Below are 22,613 nucleotides of genomic sequence, written 5' to 3'. Positions count from 1 at the left end.
AAGACAGGGCATTAAATAGGCTGACTAGATGGTCTGCAGCTGCCGCTGATGATGATAATGAGCGGTAACATGAAACAATCAGTGCAAATGAGACACACACACATACACAAACACACAAGACCAGAATGAGACAGCGGATCTACCAACCGTGAAAGTACCCTCCCCCCTAGGAACACCTCCTGGCGTTCCCAGACGAACCTACCTGTCGATTGTAATCATCGATAAGGGAGTGATCCAGGTTGTCTCTAGCAGGTAACCAACTCCTCTCCTTCGGACCGTAACCTTCCCAGTCCACCAAGTACTGAAATCCGCGTCCCCTCCGTCTCGAGTACAGAATACGATGTTCCGAATAAGTAGGTTCCCCATCTACGAGTCGCTGCGGGGGAGGAACCGGGTCGGCGAATTAATGCGAGAGTAAAACACGGGTTTGATCTTTGACACATGAAAGGCGGGATGAATTCTCCTGTATGCCGGAGGAAGTTTAAGTCGGACTGTCACCGGACTAATAATCTTGGTGACAGGGAACAGGCCAATAAATTTGGGAGCTAACTTGTTGGAAACGGAACGGAGTGGAATGTTCTTGGTAGAAAGCCACACTTTTTGACCCACGAGGTATACGGGAGGCCTTGACCGGTGGCGATCGGCCTTAGCCTTAGTGCGTGCCCCCACCTGGAGCAGAGTCTCACGGCTCTGGTCCATGTGCGGTGGCACCTCTGGACGAAGGCGTGAGCAGAGGGGACCGCAACCTCGGATTCCAGGCTCGGAAAAATTGGTGGCTGGTACCCTAAACTACATTCAAACAGAGAGGCCCGTGGATGACACTGGTAACGAGTTATGAGCGTACTCAACCATAGAGAGTTGTTGGTTCCAGGATGAAGGATTCTTGGATACCAAATATCGCAACATTCTCAACATTCATTTGGAATCTTGGTTGGCTCGCTCAGACTGACCATTGCTCTGAGGATGATAACCCGAAGACAGGATGACCGTAGCTCTTAATAACATACAAAACTCTTTCCAGAATTTGGATACAAATTGGGAACCCCTGTCAGAAACCATGTCCATCGGGAGGCCATGTAACCAAAAGACGTGATCAATCACAGTAACCGCTGTCTCCTTGGCTGAGGGTAATTTGGGAAAGGGAATGAAATGTGCTGCCTTCGAGAACCGGTCCACTACGGTTAAAACAACCATCATGCCATTAGAGGGCAGAAGGGCGGTGACAAAATCTAGCGCGATGTGGGACCAGGGTCTCGAAGGGACAGACAGCGGTTGGAGTAACCCATCAGGAGGTCGGTTAGACGTCTTACCACTGGCACAAACCGAGCAAGCCAAAACAAAATCATGAACATCGCGAGCCATTGATGGCCACCAGAATTGTTGCTTTACTAAACATTTAGTGTGAAATACTCCTGGATGACAAGCCACGTTGGAGCAAAGACCCCATCGAATAACGACACTCCTCCAACACTAACTTGACGGTCAACAACTCTCTGTTACCAATGTCATAGTTACGTTCGGCAGGTGATAAACGGAGGGACAAAAACGTGCGAGGATGCATCTTGTCGTCTGAGGAAGAGCGTTGGGAAAGAACTGCACCTACCCCCACCTCTGACGCGTCGACCTCCACCATAAACTGACGTGTGGGATCAGGGGCGACTAAGATGGGAGCCGAAACGAAGCAGCTTTTAAGGTTGGCGAATACAGCCTCGGCTGTATCGGACCACCTGAACGTCGTTCTGGGGAGGTCAAGGCGGTCAGATGTGTGGCTAGTTGGCTGAAGTTGCGAATGAAACGCAGAGAAAAATTGGCGAACCCCAGAAACCACTTTAGGGCCTTACGGGAATCCGGACTTGGCCAATCTATCACAGCCTTAACCTTGTCAGGATCCATACACACTCCCTCAGAAGAGACAATGTAACCTAGGAAAGAAACAGACTGTGCATAAAAAACGCATTTCTCCGCCTTGACAAAAAGCCCATTCTCTAGCAACCTCTGAAGCACTCGTCTGACGTGTTGAACGTGTTCCTGGAGAGACAAAGAAAAAAAACAATATGTCATCCAGGTAAACTTATATGAACTGATCTACCATGTCTCTCAACATGTCATTGACGAGTGCCTGGAAAACTGCTGGGGAGTTGGAAAGCCCGAACGGCATAACCAAATATTCGAAATACTCCCTGGGGTGTTGAACGCGGTTTTCCATTCATCCTCCTTCCTGATGCGAACCAAATGATAGGCGTTACGTAAATCCAATTTTGTGAAAATGGATACTCCCTGCAACCTCTCGAAGGCTGAAGACATCAACGGCAAAGGATAAGTATTCTTCACCGTGATGTTGTTCAGCTCTCGGTAATCAATACAAAGTTGCAGAGAACCATCCTTCTTTCCAACAAAAAAGAACCCTGCCCCCGCAGGAGAAGAAGAAGTTCGGATGAACCCCGTTGAGAGAATTAGGAATATATTTCTCCATGGCCTCCCTCTCAGGAACCAAAAGAGAGTAAAGTTTGCCTTTAGACAGAGACTTACCAGACAATAACTATAGCTCAGTCATAGGGACGATGCGGAGGGAGAGAAGCAACCCTTCAGGTCCAGATACTCCGCGGGCACGTTTGACAGATCCACTGCCTTCTCCTGAAACACAGAACCAGACACAGACAAACAAGCAGACACAAAACATGATTTGTAACAATGTACACTCCACATGGTGATAGTGTTCGAGCCCCAATCCACCCGAGGATTATGCTTCACTAGCCATGGATGACCTAAAACAATGGGTGCAACAGGGGAGTCCATGAGGAGGAAGGAAATAGTCTCATTGTGACAGCTGGAGGTGATGAGGGTTATGGGACCAGTAGTAAGACAGATGTTGGGGAGTTCTTGACCATTAAGAGCACTGATGGAGATCTGATGGGAGAGAGGTGTGATGGGAAGTTGTAACTTGTGTGCAAGATGTGAGTACATGAAATTACCCTCAGCTCCGGAATCCAGAAGTGCTTGCCCGTTGTAGGTGACGTCGGCCCATCTCAATCTTACCGGAAGAAGAGTAGACGGTGAGGACTTCCCAGCGGAGATCACACCCAATAGTAGCCTCAACTTTACTATCGGGCTTGCTCTTTTACCGGAAAAGATTGTAAATAATGTCCAGAGCCACCACAGTACAAGCAGAGTCCAGAAGTGAGTGAGGCGGTGCAGGTGATCCAGTGGTGCGAACGGGGTAAAGTGATCCATATCCAGTGCACAGGAAAAACGAGGAAGACTGGAACAGGCACAAACACAAGAAGCTTCAAACAACGATCTGACAAACACAAGACGAAGGACAAAGCATTAAATAGGCCTACTAGATGGTCTGCAGCTGCCGCTGATGATGATAACGAGCGGTAACGCCAACATGAAACAATCAGTGCAAACAAGACACACACACATACACAAACACACAAGACCAGAATGAGACAGTGGATCTACCAACCGTGACAGAAAGGAGATAATAAAAAAGATAAGATGTAAATTCCCAGTCCCGCCAAAGACGAAAGAAATGCAGTTTAAAATTATAAATAGGATTTATCTAACTAATGATTTCTTAAAACAGAGATTTAGGCCCCGTCCACACTACTGCATTTTCGTTTAAAAACGGAGACCTTTTGCTACGTTTGCACCTCCCGTTCACACTAAAACGGCAAAAACGGAGACCCAAAACGGAGAAGTTTAGAAACGCTGCTGTGCTGACCTGTTTTTCGTTTTGAATCTCCGGAGGGCGTTTTAGTCTGGACGGGTCAAAACGGAGGACTTTAGAAACGATGACGTAGTAGAGGCTCATGCTCGGCTCTATGATTGGGTGTCATCAGTCATGGCGTATATCTTTGCTAGCAGCTGTTGATGTGGACGGAGATCAATTCTAATACGCAGCTAAAACGCTGGTGTGGACGGAGATCGTATTCGTTTTAATTCTCCGTTTCTAAACTAAAACGCAGTAGTGTGGACGGGGCCTTAAAATGGATGTAGGAAATTGTAACTTCTGTGAAAATGAACCCGAAGATTTGGATCACCTTTTCTGTTTGTGTGAAGTTGTAGGCTACAAAGGTTTTGGCTGGACCTTCAACAATTGTTCGTCTCCAAAGGAATTCAGATGATGAATCTAACAATTAATGATATCAAATTTGGTATTTTTCGCAATGATCACAATGATTTTGGCATTAACAATGTAAGTTTGTTAAGTAAACATTTCATAGGCTACATAAATGTCATTTTTTTAAGACAAATGCTAACATTACTCATTGGAGGAATGAGTTGAAACTTTTTTATAACTCTTTATTATTGATTAATAACAAGAATGCTGTCATGATTCTGCCATCTAGTCCTTGTCATTCTTTAATTCTTGAGGCAGGATCATGACAGACCAATGTTTTGTGTGCAAGCACATGGCATTTTGTTTGGGCCATGTGCTTGTGTTGTCTCGTTCTCTTGCCCCACCCCCTTGTTATCCTTGTTTTGTCATTATTGCTTTACCTGTGTCACCTGTTGTGTTATCATTAGTCTCCCTATTTAATCCCCTTGTGTTTGCTGTCTTGGTCCGGTTCATTGTTACATGTTATCATTCATTGTGAGACTTTGTCCATCTCTGTGAGTACCCTGCCAAGAGTGTCGTCAAGAGAAAGTTCTGTTTCTGTATTAGCTGTTTGTTTGTTTGTAGTCTAGTCTGATAAATTTGGTTCGAGAGTACAGATAAAATCCCGAGGCACACACGCACACTAGCACACACACGCAAGGTCTCTCGCTCCGGTCTCACCCCAAAACGTCATGTACTGACGGGTCTTGACCATACGGCAACATACGACGAAAAGGGTACCCCTAAAACGTCCATATGAGACGAAGACATAAGCGCACCAGCAGCGCTTCCTAGCGGTACCCTAACGCATACCTAAACCTACCCATAACCTGAATCGTCACATATGGACGTTTTAGGGGTACCCTTTTCGTCGTATGTTGCCGTATGGTCAAGACCCGTCAGTATGTGACGTTTTGGGGTGAGACTGTGTTAGCTTGCACGCTCTTGCTTTCGGGAGATTTTAACTGATTTGCGGGCATCAGGGAGCCGCTATCAATATGCGGGAGACTCCCGGAACTTTGGGAGACTTGGGATGTCTGGTATACTGTGTATACATTTTCAATGGAGGGACAGAAACCTCTCGGACTAAATCTAAAATATCTTAAACTGTGTTCTGAAGATGAACGGAGGTCTTACAGGCTTGGAACGACATGAGGGTGAGTCATTAATGACATAATTTTCATTTTTGGGTGAACTAACCCTTTAACTAGTTGTTAACCAGCAGAAGACACTAGCCTGGTTTAAATCCCAGTTGACAAATCGGCAACTCGAGCACCAGAATCTACCACCAAAGACACACTAAATATAATGGCCTGAGTTAGCATTAAACCAGAAGATGACCTCATTTAAACATAAACTGCTATCAAACACAACTTTCCCCGATGTTCTATGAAATTCAATGAGAAAACATAATCCTCAAAATATGATTTGTTAGCATCAAAGGTACAAAAAAGAAAGGCTCAAAAGCAGAGTGTGGCGAGTCGTGCTTCCCCTAGAAAAGATCAGGGACCGGCTCGTCGCTCTTAGCAGCCTCACAATAGACCTAAAGAAAAAGTCTTGAGGGTTTTCTGTCATTTACAGCTCTCAAAAGTATAATATCTGCATTATTTTATAGACTGAAAACAGAGAGTATATATGTACTTTTGTTGGATACCGACACATGTTGGGATAACGGAATGAAGCTGGTTATGAGTTAACAACAAAAAAAGCATAAAGAAAAGTTTGTTGGATATAAAAGTAGTCTGATCCTCTGGGGTGGATGAGGCACTACATTCTCATGAAAGAATACAATGCAGATACATCACCCATGCAAGAGAAAGGTATGCAGTAGGTGGTGGTTTTTAGCTTTTTTAACACTGTTTTAGCATAAGAAACAACATTTATTGGACAATTCATGTCTGATTTGGTTCTGATTTACATGTAATGTTATTGGTCAACATGTTATTGAGTCACATTTGATGAGAACGCAGCATTGCATTTGAAAGAGCTGTATCTGAAGATGAATTCAAACATCATATCATGATTTCAGACATTTGTTTTTTGTATGATAGAGTAGAGAAGTTGAATGAGTGAAACTCATGCCACACGGAGGGCAGTGATACGGTTTCTCTCCGGTGTGGATCCTCTCATGTGATTTCATGTTTCCTAACTGACTAAATCTCTTGTCACAGTGTGAACACTTGTAAGGTTTTTCTCCAGTGTGAATTCTCTGGTGCTGTTTCAGTTCAGAATTTGTAATAAAAGTCTTTCCACAATCAAAGCACAAATAATTCTTCGCACCACTGTGTATTTTCTGGTGTACTGTTAAAGCACTCAGGTGACTAAAACTCTTTCCACACAAAGAACACATGTAAAGCTTCTCCTTTGTGTGAACTTTCAGGTGGATCTTCAGGTATTCTGCCCTAACAAAGTTTTTACCACACTGATCACAGTTAAATGGTCTTTCTCCTGAATGATAACGCAGATGTGATTTAAAATAGCTAAAATTTGTGAAACTCTTCCCACATTGATCACATGTATGCTGCGGCCTCTCTCCAGTGTGGATTTTTATGTGTTTATCAAGGGTTCCTTTGTATGTGAAACTGTTCCCACACTGATCACATGTGTACGGCTTCTCTCCAGTGTGGATTTTCATGTGTTCCTTAAGGTTTCCTTTTATTGTGAAACTCTTCCCACACTGATCACATGTGAAAGGTTTCTCTGCAGTGTGGATTCTCATGTGATGGTTAAGACTTTGTTTGTATGAGAAACTCTTTCCACACTGATCACATATGTGCGGCTTCTCTCCAGTGTGGATTTTCATGTGTTTATTAAGGGTTCCTTTGTATGTGAAACTGTTCCCACACTGATCACATGTGTGCGGCTTCTCTCCAGTGTGGATTTTCATGTGTTTATTAAGGTTTCCTTTTATTGTGAAACTCTTCCCACACTGATCGCATGTGAAAGGCGTCTCTCCGTTGTGAATTCTCATGTGAAGTTTAAGACTTTGTTTGTATGAGAAACTCTTTCCACACTGAGAGCAGGTGAAAGATTTGATTGATCTTCTTTTCTGTGAGTGACTCAAAGATTTATCTTCTTTTTTGACATCATGTTGTTTCTCCTCCGCTTTACTCAGTTCTTCACTCTCCTCATTCTCCTCCTGCAAGTCTAAAATGAAAGTAAAAAAGTTTTCTGTAATTCATAAAAACATCAAAGAGAGAAATGTGAAGGGGGAAAGTGAACACTGATGTAACAGCAGAAAGTAGACAGACATACACAAAACATAACGTTTCGACATAACGAAAGTTATAACTGCGCACAGATAACAGCGTGAGTCCTGATTTTCACCTCTTTTTCTGTGTTTAAAATGTGTAAATTTGCAAGACAAAACACGTCCAAATGATACTTTCGGCAACGGTAACTTTCACTCTAAAATGGTAAAACTTATCAGTTAATCCACGAATCACATGCGTGCCGAACCGTGGGGCCTGTCCCGTCTGGATCACAGATCAACTATACGATCTGTTGCACCCCTAATAATTAATGAACACACTTATCATCATGATTGCTTACCAAATTTTACCAAAGATAGAGAAAACTCCTACTCCAGTAAGTAAACGTGTCCCTGTCCCCAAACATGTTGGTACTCAAAAGCGCTTCCCTCCACGTTTTCTGGTGCGCATCGTTTATTTTTACCACATATGCACGAGTTATGCATGTGCACCCCTTACTATAAATAAGTATTTGGTTAATTTTTGCAAAATTTGCATGCCTGTTTTCTATTCAGGAAAATTATCTACATTTATATACATCTAAGCTAATTATAACATTTATATATAACTCTGGCTAGATAAGTAATTATATGCAAATCCACAGACCTTTATCTACAGATCAAGTATAAAATATTGGGTATTGAATCATCTCGGAGTGAGTTTTACCGCGCTGACTGACGTTACAGAACGTGACATGCTGTTTAAATGCTGAATAGAGGATGGCTGAGAAAGAGTTTCTGAAGAGTAAATATTAATCTGTCCAACACAACACACTGCACACAAACATTTCAGGACCTTTACTATGCTTTTTTTGCCTTTTGTGAAGCTCAACAGTAACAACCACGAGAACGCAAAGTTTTGGATTTGGATCAGTCCTGTCCAAAATGGCAGTATCGGAGCTGATAGATACTGAATATTGGATCAGTGCATCCCTATTGACAACCAATATAAATGTTTTATTTGAGTTTCAGGATATTTTCAACCCAGTTCATGGAAAGTGTCCTGTATATTTATAAATAAAGAATCAAAAATAAACACTAACCTCTTTGTTCTTCAGTATCTTCATCTTTTATTCTGCAGGACTCTATATCACTCATGTTCTCACTGTCCTCAATCTTCTTCACTTGTAGACTGATGGGAATAATCCAGCATTTATTGGTGAACTGCAGTGGGAGGAGCTTCACTGGAGGGGAATCAGTGTGTGGTAGGAGGAGCAGATCTGCCCACATCAAAAATATATCATCAAATTTGTTTTCACATTTTACACATTGTATTTTCAGCTATCAAAATGTACAGTTACTGTTTTTTTTAAACAAATACTGTATATATTTTGTTTTATTTTTTTCTGTTTTGTCAGTGAATGTATCTGCTTTAAACATTTTATACGTTATCTATTTGTATCTGCCGAGTGAATAAAATGACACAGACATGTAGAAAAACATGAATAAATACCAGAATTAAAAGAATCCAAATATCAAGGAAATGTAAGAATAAATATACAGTAGGATAAACTGATTCTGAAATGAATCTACAGATTAATAAGCAACAAATAACACATTTAGATTATTTTTTAATAATTAGTTTTTAGTTTGTAGTGGTTTTTTTTAAATAAAACATGGTTTATCACAGACTATAACAAAATAAATTGTAGATTTCAAAAGTGGTGATTATGCAGATTGTCTCAGTCTGTTGACACCAGTGAAATGAGCTTTAATTGTCAGTTTACAGGTGATTGAAGACATCAGCATAATGAATGAGCTGAAAACTATTAAACTATAGACATTCAAAATAGAGGCTTTTTAGCAGCTGTTAATAGTGACACTCCTGAAACAAGCTTTACAGATCAACAGCAGAGATCTGACTTTATTTGAGTCAGGATATGCTGAACTAAAAAACTGCTTTGTCATTATATCGTTTCTTACAATCTGAAACAAATAAAACATCAGTAATAAAAAAAAATAAAAAAAATACAAATGACAACCATCTTTGCAGTAGTTTTTTTATTTTCTGCTTCTTTTATTTAGGAGACGTTTCGTTCCCCACTACAGATAAATAACTGGCCTACCCTAAGTGGGATAAGATATTCATTTGAACCTAAATTTAGTTTGATTTTCCAATAACTACATTATCAATAAAGAAATTGGATCATTCATTTCTCACAGACTTAGTATAAAATACCCCCTTTCTCTTTTGATTGATGTAGAAGATAGCCAAAGCTTCTCAAGAAAAGAAGAGAAGTGAGATCTGAGTCTCACTGAAACTGTCTTTAAGTTGAACTCTGATCACAGTGACAACTTTGGATGATGCTTCTTTGTCCTGATTAATATGGAAAAGAGAGCTTTTATTGCTCAATCTATTTTTGGGTCATGTTTGGTTAGGACGCAATGTGTCGCACTTGAAAATGCTGGATCTGAACATGAACTACATAGATCATGATTTTAGACATTGGTCATTCATATGATATGTCTGATTGAAATTCATCCCACATGGAGGGCAGTGATACGGTTTTTCTCCAGTGTGGACCCACTCATGTGTTTTCATGTTTCCTAACTGACTGAAACTCTTGTCACAGTGTGAACACTTGTAAGGTTTCTCTCCAGTGTGAGTTTTCATATTCCTTCAGGACTCCTGTTCATGCAAAACTCTTCCCACACTGATTACATGCGTGCGGCTTCTCTCCAGTGGACCCTCTCAATTCAGAATTCAGCCTGCCACATATTATATGTTTTATGGGTAATCTTACTGTTAATAATGAATGAATGAAACCTCAGCACAAACATCATATACACCACAACAAAACTCAAGTTTCTTTATTTATATAATAGTTTTCACATACACAACACAGATGACCCATAGCTGCTGTTCACACAGGACTTGTTACTAGCCAGGTTTAAATCCCAGTTGCGCAAGAATTTACAAAACAAATCGGCAACTCGAGCACCAAAATAACAAAAAACTCCCCACACTAAAATCTAACACCAAAGACACACTACATATAATGCCCTGAATTAGCATTAAACCAGAAGATGACCTCATTATCGAATTAAAAATAGTTCCCTCACAAAACGCTTCAATTAAACATGAACCGCTATAAACCACAACTTTCCGATGCTCTTTGAAATTCAATGAGGAAACATAATCCTCAAAATATGATTTGTTTGCATTAAAGGTACAACAAAGAAAGGGTCGTACTTCCCCTCGTAAAGATCGGGGACCGGCTCGTCGCTCTTACTGTACGTTCACACCGCCGCCGGTGAGAGCGGCAAAATTCGCTCTCGCCGCCCTGCCACCGACGCCGTAGAAAGATTCGGGGACGCTTTGACGCTCTGACGTAGATTAGAATGCGTGATTTTTTAAAAACTTTATTCAAAGGTGGCCGCAAAAACCGTAGCTGCAATTGGTCAAAATCATTATTATTTTGAGCAAATTAATTGCATTCCCGCTGTAAAAACAAGCGTTTTTAGTTCAAAGAAGTTCTAGCGCGAAAATGTTGCCTATAAATAGTGTTGCGCGGCTTTTTCTAATCAAACTGACAACACTATGGATGACAAGTCGTACAATAACGGGAAACCCACAAAAGAAATGATTAATTTTTCCTCCATTTTGCTTAGGAACTAATGTGGTCAGAACCAAAGTTTACCGGATTGTGTTCTCTTGTATCCTCTCAGATGGAGGACTTCTACATTCCGATTGGTTGCCGCCGAACCGCGTCATAGCTTATTACCATAAAGTTGACTTGATTTCAACTCTTCTCGCCGCTCTCGCCGTCCAAGACGCGCCGCGCCGCCCTCGCCGGAGCTCGCCGCCGGCTCTCATTGAAAATGAATGGCTTCCGGCCACTTTGACGCTCTCGCCGCCTGCGGTGTGAACGCACAGTTAGCAGCCTCACAATAGATCTAAAGAAAAAGTCTTGAGGGTTTTCTGTAATTTGTTCTGATTCTTCATCAGCTCTCAAAAGTATAATATCTGCATTATTTTATAGATTGAAAACAGAAGGTATAATTGTATTTGTTGGATACCGACACATGTTGGGATAACGGAATGAAGCTGGTTATGAGTTAGCAACAACGACAACAAAAAATAGCATTAAGAAAAGTTTGTTGGATATTAAAGTAGTCTGATCCTCTGGGGTGGATGAGGCACTACATTCTCATGAAAGAATACAATGCAGATACATCACCCAAGAGAAAGATGTGCAGGTGGCGCTTTTTAGCTTTTTTAACACTGTTTTAGCATAAGAAACAACATTTATTGGACAGTTCATGTCTGATATGGTCCTGATTTATGTTATTGAGTCACATTTGATGAGGATACAGCATTGCATTTGAAAGAGCTGGATCTGAAGATGAATTCAAACATTATATCATGATTTCAGACATTTGTTTTTTGTATGATAGAGTAGAGAAGCTGAATGAGGGAAACTCTTCCCACACAGAAGGCAGTGATACGGTTTCTCTCCGGTGTGAATCCGCTCATGTGTTTTCATGTGTCCTAACCGACTGAATCTCTTCTCACAGTGTGAACACTTATAAGGTTTTTCTCCAGTGTGAATTCTCTGGTGCTGTTTCAGTTCAGCATTTGTAATAAAAGTCTTTCCACAATCAAAGCACACATGATTCTTCACACCACTGTGTATTTTCTGGTGTAATTTTAAAGCACTCAGGTGATTAAAACTCTTTCCACAAAAAGAACACACGTGAAGCTTCTCCTTTGTATGAACTTTCAGATGGTCCTTCAGCGTACCTGCCCTAACAAAGGTTTTACCACACTGATCACAGTTAAATGGTCTTTCTCCTGAATGATAACGCAGATGTGATTTAAAATAGCCTAATTGTATGAAACTCTTCCCACACTGATCACATGTGTACGGCTTCTCTCCAGTGTGGATTCTCATGTGTTGCTTAAAGTGTCCTTTTCGTGTGAAACTCTTCCCACATTGATCACATGTGTACGGCTTCTCTCCAGTGTGGATTCTCATGTGTTGCTTAAGGTGTCCTTTTTGTGTGAAACTCTTCCCACACTGATCACATGTGAAAGGTCTCTCTCCAGTGTGAATTCTCATGTGAAGTTTAAGACTTCGTTTGTTTGAGAAACTCTTTTCACACTGAGAGCAGGTGAAAGATTTGTTTGATCTTCTTTTCTGTGAGTGACTCAAAGATTTATCTTCTTTTTTGACATCATGTTGTTTCTCCTCCGCTTCACTCAGTTCTTCGCTCTCCTCATTCTCCTGCAAGTCTAAAATGAAAGTAAAAAGTTTTCTGTAAATCATAAAAATGTCACAGAGAGAAATGTGAAGGGGGAAAGTGAACACTGATGTAACAGCAGAAAGTAGACAGACATACACAAAACATAACGTTTCGACATAACGTAAGTTATAACTGCGCACAGATAACAGTGCGAGTCCTGATTTTCACCTCTTCTTCTGCGTTTAAAATGTGTAAATTGGCGAGACAAAACACGCCCAAATGATACTTTCGGCAATGGTAATTTTCACTCTAAAATGGTAAAACTTATCAGTTAATCCAAGAATCACATGCGTGCCGAACCGTGGGGCCTGTCCCGTCTGGATCACAGATCAACTATACGATCCGTTAAACCCCTAATAATTAATGAACACACTTATCATCATGATTGCTTACCAAATTTTACCAAAGATGGAGAAAACTCCTACTCCAGTGAGTAAACGTGTCCCTGTCCCCAAACATGTTGGTACTCAAAAGCGCTTCCCTCCACGTTTTCTGGTGCGCATCATTCATTTTTACCACATGTACACCAGTTATGTATGTGCACCCCTCACTATAAATTAAAGTATTTGGTTAATTTACGCAAAATTTGCTTTCCTGTTTCCTATTCAGGAAAAAAATATTTAGTTAAAAAATTGTTTTAATTTTTTTATTATATGTTTATTTCTAGAAATTAATAAAATCATGTGAATGTCAAATTTTTTCAATATTTACAACAAAAGTTTAGTAACATGGTTGCAAAAATTGTGAACCAGATGTAAAATGTAATATAAAACCTCTTGGATAGTATTTAGTTTGAGTGTTGACAACTAGCGATGCACGATACCATATTTTCATAAACCATCCGATATTACAAATTCTTAGTATCAGCTGATACCGATCCGAAAACATTGCTGTTTTTTTCTTGATAGTTGTAGTATATCTATAACTCTCTTTGTGTGGAACTGGTTACTAAACACATTGCACTAAATACACACATTACTTATTATAGAGAATTATAGAGAAAAACAACAAATGAAAAAAAAAAAATTATCAATCTACCACAACACAAAATATATATTTTAAGGAGAGTGTAATTTTTCAGCACCAAAATAAAAATAAAAAACTGGTGCACACAGTAATTTTATAAAATATAAAAAAACTTTATTAAAAAAATAATTTTATAACATTATGAAATGTTAAGTTTAGTGGGGAATATTCTTATAAAATACATTCATGAAAAATGTATATTACATTAAGATTTATATATATATATATATATATATATATATATATATATAGTACCAGTTAAAAGTTTGGAAACACTACTATTTTTAATGCTTTTGAAAGAAGTCTCTTATGCTCATCAAGCCTGCAGTTAAAAAAAAAAAAACAAAACAAAAAAAAAAAACAGTAATATTATGAAATATTATTACAATTTAAAATAATGGTTCTCTTTCTTAATATACTTTAAAATGTAATTTATTTTTGTGATACAAAGCTGAATTTTCATCAGCAAGTACTCCAGTCTTTGGTGTCTTATGATCCTTCAGAAATCATTCTAATATGCTGATTTATGATCAATGTTGGAAACAGTTGTGCTGCTTAATATTTTTTTATAACCTGAGATACTTTTTTCAGGATTATTTGATGAATAAAAAGTTAAAAAGAACTGTATTTATTTAGAATAGAAATCTTTTGTAACAATATACACTACCGTTCAAAAGTTTGGGAACAATAACTATTTTTTTTTTTAGGAAATTAGTACTTTAATTCAACAAGGATGCGTTAAATTGATAAAAGGTGATGGTAACGATTTATATTGTTAGAAATGTTTTTATTTTGAATAAATGCTGTTTTTATGAATAAATGCTGTTAACGTTTTACTCATCAATGAATCCTAAAAAAAGTATTCCAAAAAAATATATTAAACAGCACAAATAACTGAGTATCAAATTATCATATTAGAATGATTTCTGAAGGATCATAAGACACCAAAGACTGGAGTACTTGCTGATGAAAATTCAGCTTTGCATCACAAAAATAAATTACATTTTAAAGTATATTAAAAAAGAGAACCATTATTTTAAATTGTAATAATATTTCATAATATTACTGTTTTTTTGTTTTGTTTTTGTTTTTAACTGCAGGCTTGATGAGCATAAGAGACTTCTTGCAAAAGCATTAAAAATAGTAATGTTTCCAAACTTTTGACTGGTACTGTATATACTATATATATATATATATCCAGTTAGATAAGCAAATTCACAGACCTTTATCTACAGATCAAGTATAAATAGGGGGTATTGAATCATCTCGGAGTGAGTTTTACCGCGCTGACTGTAGTAACAGAACGTGACATGCTGTTTAAATGCTGAATAGAGGATGGCTGAGAAAGAGTTTCTGAAGAGTAAATATTAATCTGTCCAACACAACATACTGCACAAAAACGTTTCAGGAGATTTACTATGCTTTTTTACCTGGAGCTTAACAGTAACAACCATGAGTACGCAAAGTATTGGATTTGGATCAGTCCTGTCCAAAATCTAAGTTGAAGACCCATCTCTTTTCTGCTGCTTTTATTTGTCCTTAGCTACATGTGGTTTATTTAGTGCTTCGTTTTGTTTTATGGTGTGTTTGTCTATATGTGTTGTAAGTTTGGGTCTGTAAAGCACTTTGGTCAACTAGGGTTGTTTTAAAATATGCTTTAGAAATAAAATTTGATTGATTGATCGATTGAAGCTGGACATGGTCAAGTTACAGCCATTTTGCTTTGCAATGAGCACCACTTTAAAATAGATTTAAAATTTTGTGCATATACAGTGGGTACGGAAAGTATTCAGACCCCCTTAAATTTTTCACTCTTTGTTATATTGCAGCCATTTGCTAAAATTATTTAAGTTCTTTTTTTTCCCTCATTATTGTACACACAGCACCCCATATTGACAGAAAAACACAGAATTGTTGACATTTTTGCACATTTATTAAAAAAGAAAAACTGAAATATTACATGGTCCTAAGTATTCTGACCCTTTGCTGTGACACTCATATATTTAACTCATGTGCTGTCCATTTCTTCTGATCATCCTTGAGATGGTTCTACACCTTCATTTGAGTCCAGCTGTGTTTGATTATACTGATTGGACTTGATTAGGAAAGCCACACACCTGTCTATATAAGACCTTACAGCTCACAGTGCATGTCAGAGCAAATGAGAATCATGAGGTCAAAGGAACTGCCTGAAGAGCTCAGAGACAGAATTGTGGCAAGGCACAGATTGGGCCAAGGTTACAAGAAAATTTCTGTTGCACTTAAGGTTCCTAAGAGCACAGTGGCCTCGATAATCCTTAAATAGAAGACATTTGGGATGACCAGAACCCTGAGCTGGCCGTCCGGCCAAACTGAGCTATCAGGGGAGAAGAGCCTTGGTGAGAGAGGTGAAGAAGAACCCAAAGATCACTGTGGCTGAGCTCCAGAGATGCAGTCGGGAGATGGGAGAAAGTTGTGGTAAGTCAACCATCACTGCAGCCATCCACCAGTCTGGGCTTTATGGCAAAGTGGCCCGACGGAAGCCTCTCCTCAGTGCAAGACACATGAAAGCCCACCTGAAGGACTCCAAGATGGTGATAAATAAGATTCTCTGGTCTGATGAGACCAAGATAGAACTTGAATAGTCACGTTTGAAGAGGACACAGCATTGCCTTTGAAAGAGCTGGATCTGAAGATGAATTTAAACATGATTCATGATCATGATTTCAGACATTGTTTTTTTGTATGATAGAGTAGAGAAGCTGAATGAGTGAAACTCTTTCCACACAGAGGGCAGTGATACGGTTTCTCTCCGGTGTGAATCCGCTCATGTGTTTTCATGTGTCCTAACTGACTGAATCTCTTGTCACAGTGTGAACATTTGTAAGGTTTTTCTCTAGTGTGAATTCTCTGGTGCTGTTTCAGTTCAAAACTTGCACTAAAAGTCTTTCCACAATCAAAGCACATATGATTCTTCACACCACTGTGTCTTTTCTGGTGTAATTTTAAAGCACTCAGGTGACTAAAACTCTTTCCACACAAAGAACACACGTAAGGCTTCTCCTTTGTGTGAACTTTCAGGTGGCTCTTCAGGTATTCTGCGTTAACAAAGGTTTTACCACACTGATCACAGTTAAATGGTCTTTCTCCTGAATGAGAACGTAGATGTGATTTAAAAGCACTTAAATGTGTGTAACTCTTCCCACACTGATCACATGTGTGTGGCCTCTCTCCAGTGTGGATTTTCATGTGTTCCTTAAGGTTTCCTTTTTTTGTGAATCTCTTCCCACACTGATCACATGTGTGCGGCTTCTCTCCAGTGTGTATTTTCATGTGTTCCTTAAGGTTTCCTTTTTGTGTGTAACTCTTCCCACACTGATCACATGTGTACAGCTTCTCTCCAGTGTGGATTTTCATGTGTTCCTTAAGGTTTCCGTTTCGTGAGAAACTCTTCCCACACTGATCACATGTGAAAGGCTTCTCTCCGGTGTGAATTTTCATGTGAAGTTTAAGACTTTGTTTGTATGAGAAGCTCTTTCCACACTGAGAGCAGGTGAAAGGTTTCCCTCCAGAGTGGATTCTCATGTGTTCAAAAAGGTGTCCTTTGTATGTGAAACTCTTCCCACACTGATCACATGAGTGTGGCTTCTCTCTGGTGTGAATTTTCATGTGAAGTTTAAGACTATGTTTGTATGAGAAACTCTTTCCACACTGAGAGCAGGTGAAAGATTTGTTTAATTTTCCTTTCAATAAAAATTTTATTTTAGTCTGTGAGTGACTCAAAGATTTATGTCCTTTTTTGACATCATGTTTCTCCTCCGCTTCACTCAGTTTTTCGCTCTCCTCATTCTCCTCCTGCAAGTCTAAAATGAAAGTAAAAAAGTATTCTGTAAATCATAAAAAAAAATCAAAGAGAGAAATGTGAAGAGGGTAGTTGAACACTGATGTAACAGCAGAAAGTAGACAGACGCTATATGAAAGTTCTAACTGTGCACAGATAACAGTGTGAGTCCTGATTTTCACCTCTTCTTTGCATTTAAAATGTGCAAATTGGCAAGACAAAACACGTCCAAATGATAACCTTTCACTCTAAGATGGTAAATCTTAGCAGTTAATCCACGAATCACATGCGTGCCGAATCGTGGGGCCTGTTGTATGGATCACAGATCAACTGTACGATCCGTTGCACCCAGTGCTCTTAAGTGTCACGCATTGAGCGTGACAGTCACTCATTTCGGTCTTTAGTCAAGCATTCCCGCCACACATTGTATTTCTCACGCGGAAAAACTATTTATAATATATTTAATATGCCGCAGCGCCCAACATTCTCTGGCTGTGCAGCTCTCACGGTTCGGCAGGAATCAAGCACGTCGTGGTCGTCCCTGCCACGACGTATCAGACAATCAAAATAAGAAAAGGGCTACACAATAGCCAATCAGACAATAGCACTATTGTATCTGGGTAAGATTTAACGCAACAACCAATGAAACTAAGCATATCCTGGAATTGTTCACGTGCCCGATAGTTTCGTTCCCCCATAGAGAAAATCACTCCAAGCTCCGAGCATCACTTTGAGCACAGAGTAAGTCAGGATCTCCTATTTTAATGTTACAACAAATTCACAACTTGTTTGACACAAATAGTGACAACTTGACTGCTGTTAGAGAATGTTTCCCAGTTAATTAGCATCAGTTTTTCATGAGTGTGTAACTTAGCCAACAGTTTTACAGCCTGTTCACTGACAACACCTGCTCAGATAAAGTAGTCTAGGCTTAGTCATATTTCCGTTATCACACGATGACTGACATATTGTCACATTATAAACATCTCTCTCTCCAAATAGGCTTAATAATTTTATTAGCACTAAATAAATTAAAGTGTATTGCATAGTAGATATTATAGGTCACTTTTAAAATAATGTCTTTTATATTTGTTTTTTATTTGTCTTTTATTATATCCTGGCCATGGATGCATTAATCATTGTATCTGTCTTTCTCTTTCAAAAATGTAAGGTAAAAAGCAATTAAGCATCCTCTCATTCGCCCTGAGAGGAGAGTCCCCTAAAAAGGCCAGGTTAGAGGTTGCTGGCCCAGAGAAGGTGGCGAAATCGGTAGGCCCATTAGATGAGGAGACAGAGGAACAGACAGTGCAGGTCGAAGGCAACAAGTCCAAAAAGGCAACAAACACTTACAATAAACAACATCAGTCATAATCTCTTTGAATTTGAATAAATACTTTGGATTTGGTATATGAGCAATTATTAATAACAACAACAAAAACACTAATAATAATGATTGAAACACCCCCATTCTCGCAAACTTTTTATAAAATTAAAAACATTTTTTTTTTAATGTTTATTTCTAGAAATTAATAAAATCATGTGAATGGGTGACCATAAGTGTAATTGAAATCTGGTAAAATGTTAAAACAAATTAAAAAATTGCTTTTTGTATTCAAAGAAAATACATTTATGAAAAATGTACATTACATTAAAGGAGTAGTTCACTTTTAAAATGAAAATTCTGTCATCATATACTCACCCTCATGTTGTTTCAAACCTGTATGAATTTCTTTCTTCTGCTGAACAGAAAAGAAGATATTTAGAAGATTATCAGTAACCAGACAGTTTTTGGGTCCCATTAACTTCCATAGTAGGAAAAAAATATACTATGGAAGTCAATGGGACCCAAAAACTGTCTTGTTACTGACATTCTTCTAAATATCTTCCTTTGTGTTCAGCAGAAGAAAGAAATTCATACAGGTTTGAAACAACATGAGGGTGAGTATATGATGACAGAATTTTCATTTTAAAAGTGAACTACTCCTTTAAGATTTATATATACATCTAAACTATTTATAACATTTATATATAACTCTGGCTAGATAAGTAATTATATGCAAATCCACAGACCTTTATCTACAGATCAAGTATAAAATAGGGGGTATTGAATCATCTCGGAGTGAGTTTTACCGCGCTGACTGTCGTAAAAAAGTGACATGCTGTTTAAATGCTGAATAGAGGATGGCTGAGAAAGAGTTTCTGAAGAGTAAATATTAAAGCTGAAGTCGGCAAATCTGGCAGATTGAGTGGACTTAGCCAAATTTTTGAATGTTTAGCCTACAACTCTCATGCCCCTCCCCCACTACCAGCTAGCACTCTCCCATCGAGTACGTGCACTTCAGTGCGTGTGCACCAGATTTTCTGTGAACGTGTCCGTCTCTTCAGCATCGATCAACACCATGGACTCGGAGGTAGGCTAATCTACCCATAGATAGCAATAACCGAGGAATTGGAAGCTTGTTAGTAGATTTTCTCACCGCCATCACGCTTCATACAATCCAACACACCTGGGAACTTCAGGCGTGTGCATGTGATATTGTAACGTGCGCGGGGGAGGGGGGATCTGTGGTGTGTGCACGAACTGTGATTGACGGTCAGATCTCACACGCTGATTGGACCAGAAGAACCGGGAGCGGTGGATTTTTGCAAAACAAATAACAGGCTCCAGGTGGAGGTAGAAGCGCAGGTTTTTTTCTACAACCAGCTGATTTATGTTGTTCTGTCAGAGCATAGTGTCGGTTTCAGTGAATATGATCAAAAAAATATTGCCAACAGCACTTTAATCTGTCCAACACAACATACTGCACAAAAACGTTTCAGGAGCTTTACTATGCTTTTTTGCCTTTTGTGGAGCTTAACAGTAACAACCACGAGTACGAAAAGTATTGAATTTGGATATCCTGTCCAAAAATTGCAGTATCGGAGCTGATAGATACTGAATATTGGATCAGTGCATCCCTATTGACCACCAATATAAACGTTTCATTTGAGTTTCAGGATATTTTCTACCCAGTTCATGAAGTGCCCTGTATGTTTTTTGTTTTTTTTTACTTTAACTATGTTATTTCACAGCTCCTATAGCTTTTCTTTTCTTTTTTGTTTTACTACAACCACAAAATCTGTTGAACTGCTTGAAGTTTTATAACCTTAATGATCTTCAGCATCATTAATAAAGAATCAAAAATAAACACCAACCTCTTTGTTCTTCAGTGTCTTCATCTTTTATCCTGCAGAGTTCTGGATCACTCATGTTCTCACTGTCCTCAATCTTCTTCACTTGTAGACTGATGGGAATAATCCAGCATTTATTGGTGAACTGCAGTGGGAGGAGCTTCACTGAAGGGGAATCAGTGTGTGGTAGGAGGAGCAGATCTGCCCACATCAAAAATAAATCATCACATTTGTTTTTCAAATTTAGTTTCAAATTTTACACATTGTATGCATTTATGTTAATTTATTAAAATGTACATTTGTACAAAACATGTAGAAAAACATGAATAAATACCAGAATTAAAATAATCCAAATATAAAGAAAATGTAAGAATATAAATACAGTAGGATAAACTAAACTAAAGTTTACTAAAAGACTAATAAGCAACACATTTAGATTCATTTTCATTAATTGTTTTTTAGTGTGTAGTTGTTTTACATAAAACATGGTTTATTGCTGACTATAACAAAATAAATTGTAGATTTTAAAAGTGGTGATTATGCAGTTTGTCTCAGTCTGTTGACACCAGTGAAATGAGCTTTAAGTGTCAGTTTACAGGTGATTGAAGACATCAGCATAATGAATGAGCTGAAAACTATTAAACTATAGACATTCAAAATAGAGGCTTTTTAGCAGCTGTTAATAGTGACACTCCTGAAACAAGCTTTACAGATCAACAGCAGAGATCTGACTTTATTTGAGTCAGGATATGCTGAACTAAAAAAACTGCTTTGTCATCAAATAAAACATCAGTAATACAAAAAATATATATATATATATATAAATACAACATCTTTGCAGTAGTTTTTTATTTTATTTTATTTTTAATCTTTTCTGCTTCTTAACTAGCCTATAACAAGATATTCATTTGAACATAAATTTAGTTTGATTTTCCAATAACTACATTAGCAATAAAGAAATTAGATCATTCATTTCTCACAGCCTGAGTATAAAATATTTAGAAGTAACATGAAATGTGGAATGGGTATTCAATTTCATTTTAACAATGTAAAGTTGGGTAACTAAAGCATATTTTATGATTGTGTAAATATAGAAAGCACTGTAAACTCCCAATCTTATTTCAGAAGAGTGAGTCAATGCGGTGCACAATATAGACATCTCAGTAAACACAAAACTCTTACAACTTTTTACAAAACAAATTCATACGCTCTCTCTGGGCACTACCCGGAGCGATACAGTGTTTGCTAGTTTCAGCCCGACTAGCCTACACTTAGATTGTTAAATCTGGATCTCATAGTGCTGTGATTAACAGTGTCAAGACACAAGCAAACACTATATGAATGTTATAATGCAGAGCTAGAATCAAGGCTTCATCGGGACAGCAAGAATTATGATATCATTTGGTTTGTTGGTCTGTTGCGTTGGATTGCTTTCACACCTCAAGCGAACCGTCCCAGAGTTTGTTTGCAATCGGTCCGAGACCACCTAGTTCAGGAGGTTTTGGAGCGATTGTTCTGGCGTGGCAGCTTGGAAAAAAATTGTATAAGGAGTCTTTTCATTCCTCTTCTAATAAATCACCAATGTCTCTTATCATCTGCATTTTTCTGAGCCTTTTTAGTTTTTATACACAGCAGTGCAGGAAAGAATGACAAATAAAACAGTGTTACGGTTTCTCTTCAGTGTGGATTTTTCATGTTTCCTAACTGACTGAAACTCTTGTCACAGTGTGAACACTTGTAAGGTTTCTCTTACAGTGAGTTTTCATATGATCCTTCAGGACTCCTGTTCGCGCAAAACTCTTCCCACACTGATTACATGTGTGCGGCTTCTCTCCAGTGTGGACCCTCTCATGTCTTTTCAGAGAAGATGAAACACTGAATCTCTTTATTAGCCTAATAATAGGACTCAAGTGTAGTATATAATTCCGAATTCAGCCAGCCATGCATTGTTTTATGAGTAATCTTACTGTAAATCCACATGCTGGCTTATCATG

The 22,613-nt window shown here is 38.6% G+C and overlaps 1 pseudogene across 1 annotated transcript in view; it reads right to left on the bottom strand.

Annotated features, from left to right (window-relative positions):
* Positions 1 to 2,550: 2,550 nt before the first annotated feature.
* The window catches only part of LOC311085167, a 39,871-nt pseudogene continuing 19,808 nt past the window's right edge, over positions 2,551 to 22,613 (bottom strand). Inside the window, exons 4-9 of the transcript XR_014609600.1 lie at positions 17,123 to 17,234; positions 8,399 to 8,575; positions 6,408 to 6,553; positions 3,123 to 3,259; positions 2,752 to 3,031; positions 2,551 to 2,634 (exon numbers count right to left, since the gene is read on the bottom strand). The product of XR_014609600.1 is annotated as an uncharacterized misc_RNA (transcript). The remainder of the gene's footprint in view (positions 2,635 to 2,751; positions 3,032 to 3,122; positions 3,260 to 6,407; positions 6,554 to 8,398; positions 8,576 to 17,122; positions 17,235 to 22,613) is intronic.

Source organism: Abramis brama, assembly GCF_963993115.1.
Source record: "Abramis brama genome assembly, chromosome: 6".
NCBI classification, from domain to species: domain Eukaryota; kingdom Metazoa; phylum Chordata; class Actinopteri; order Cypriniformes; family Leuciscidae; genus Abramis; species Abramis brama.
Note: the sequence above shows the minus strand (reverse complement) of the source record. Positions and strands in the feature narration are given on the sequence as shown.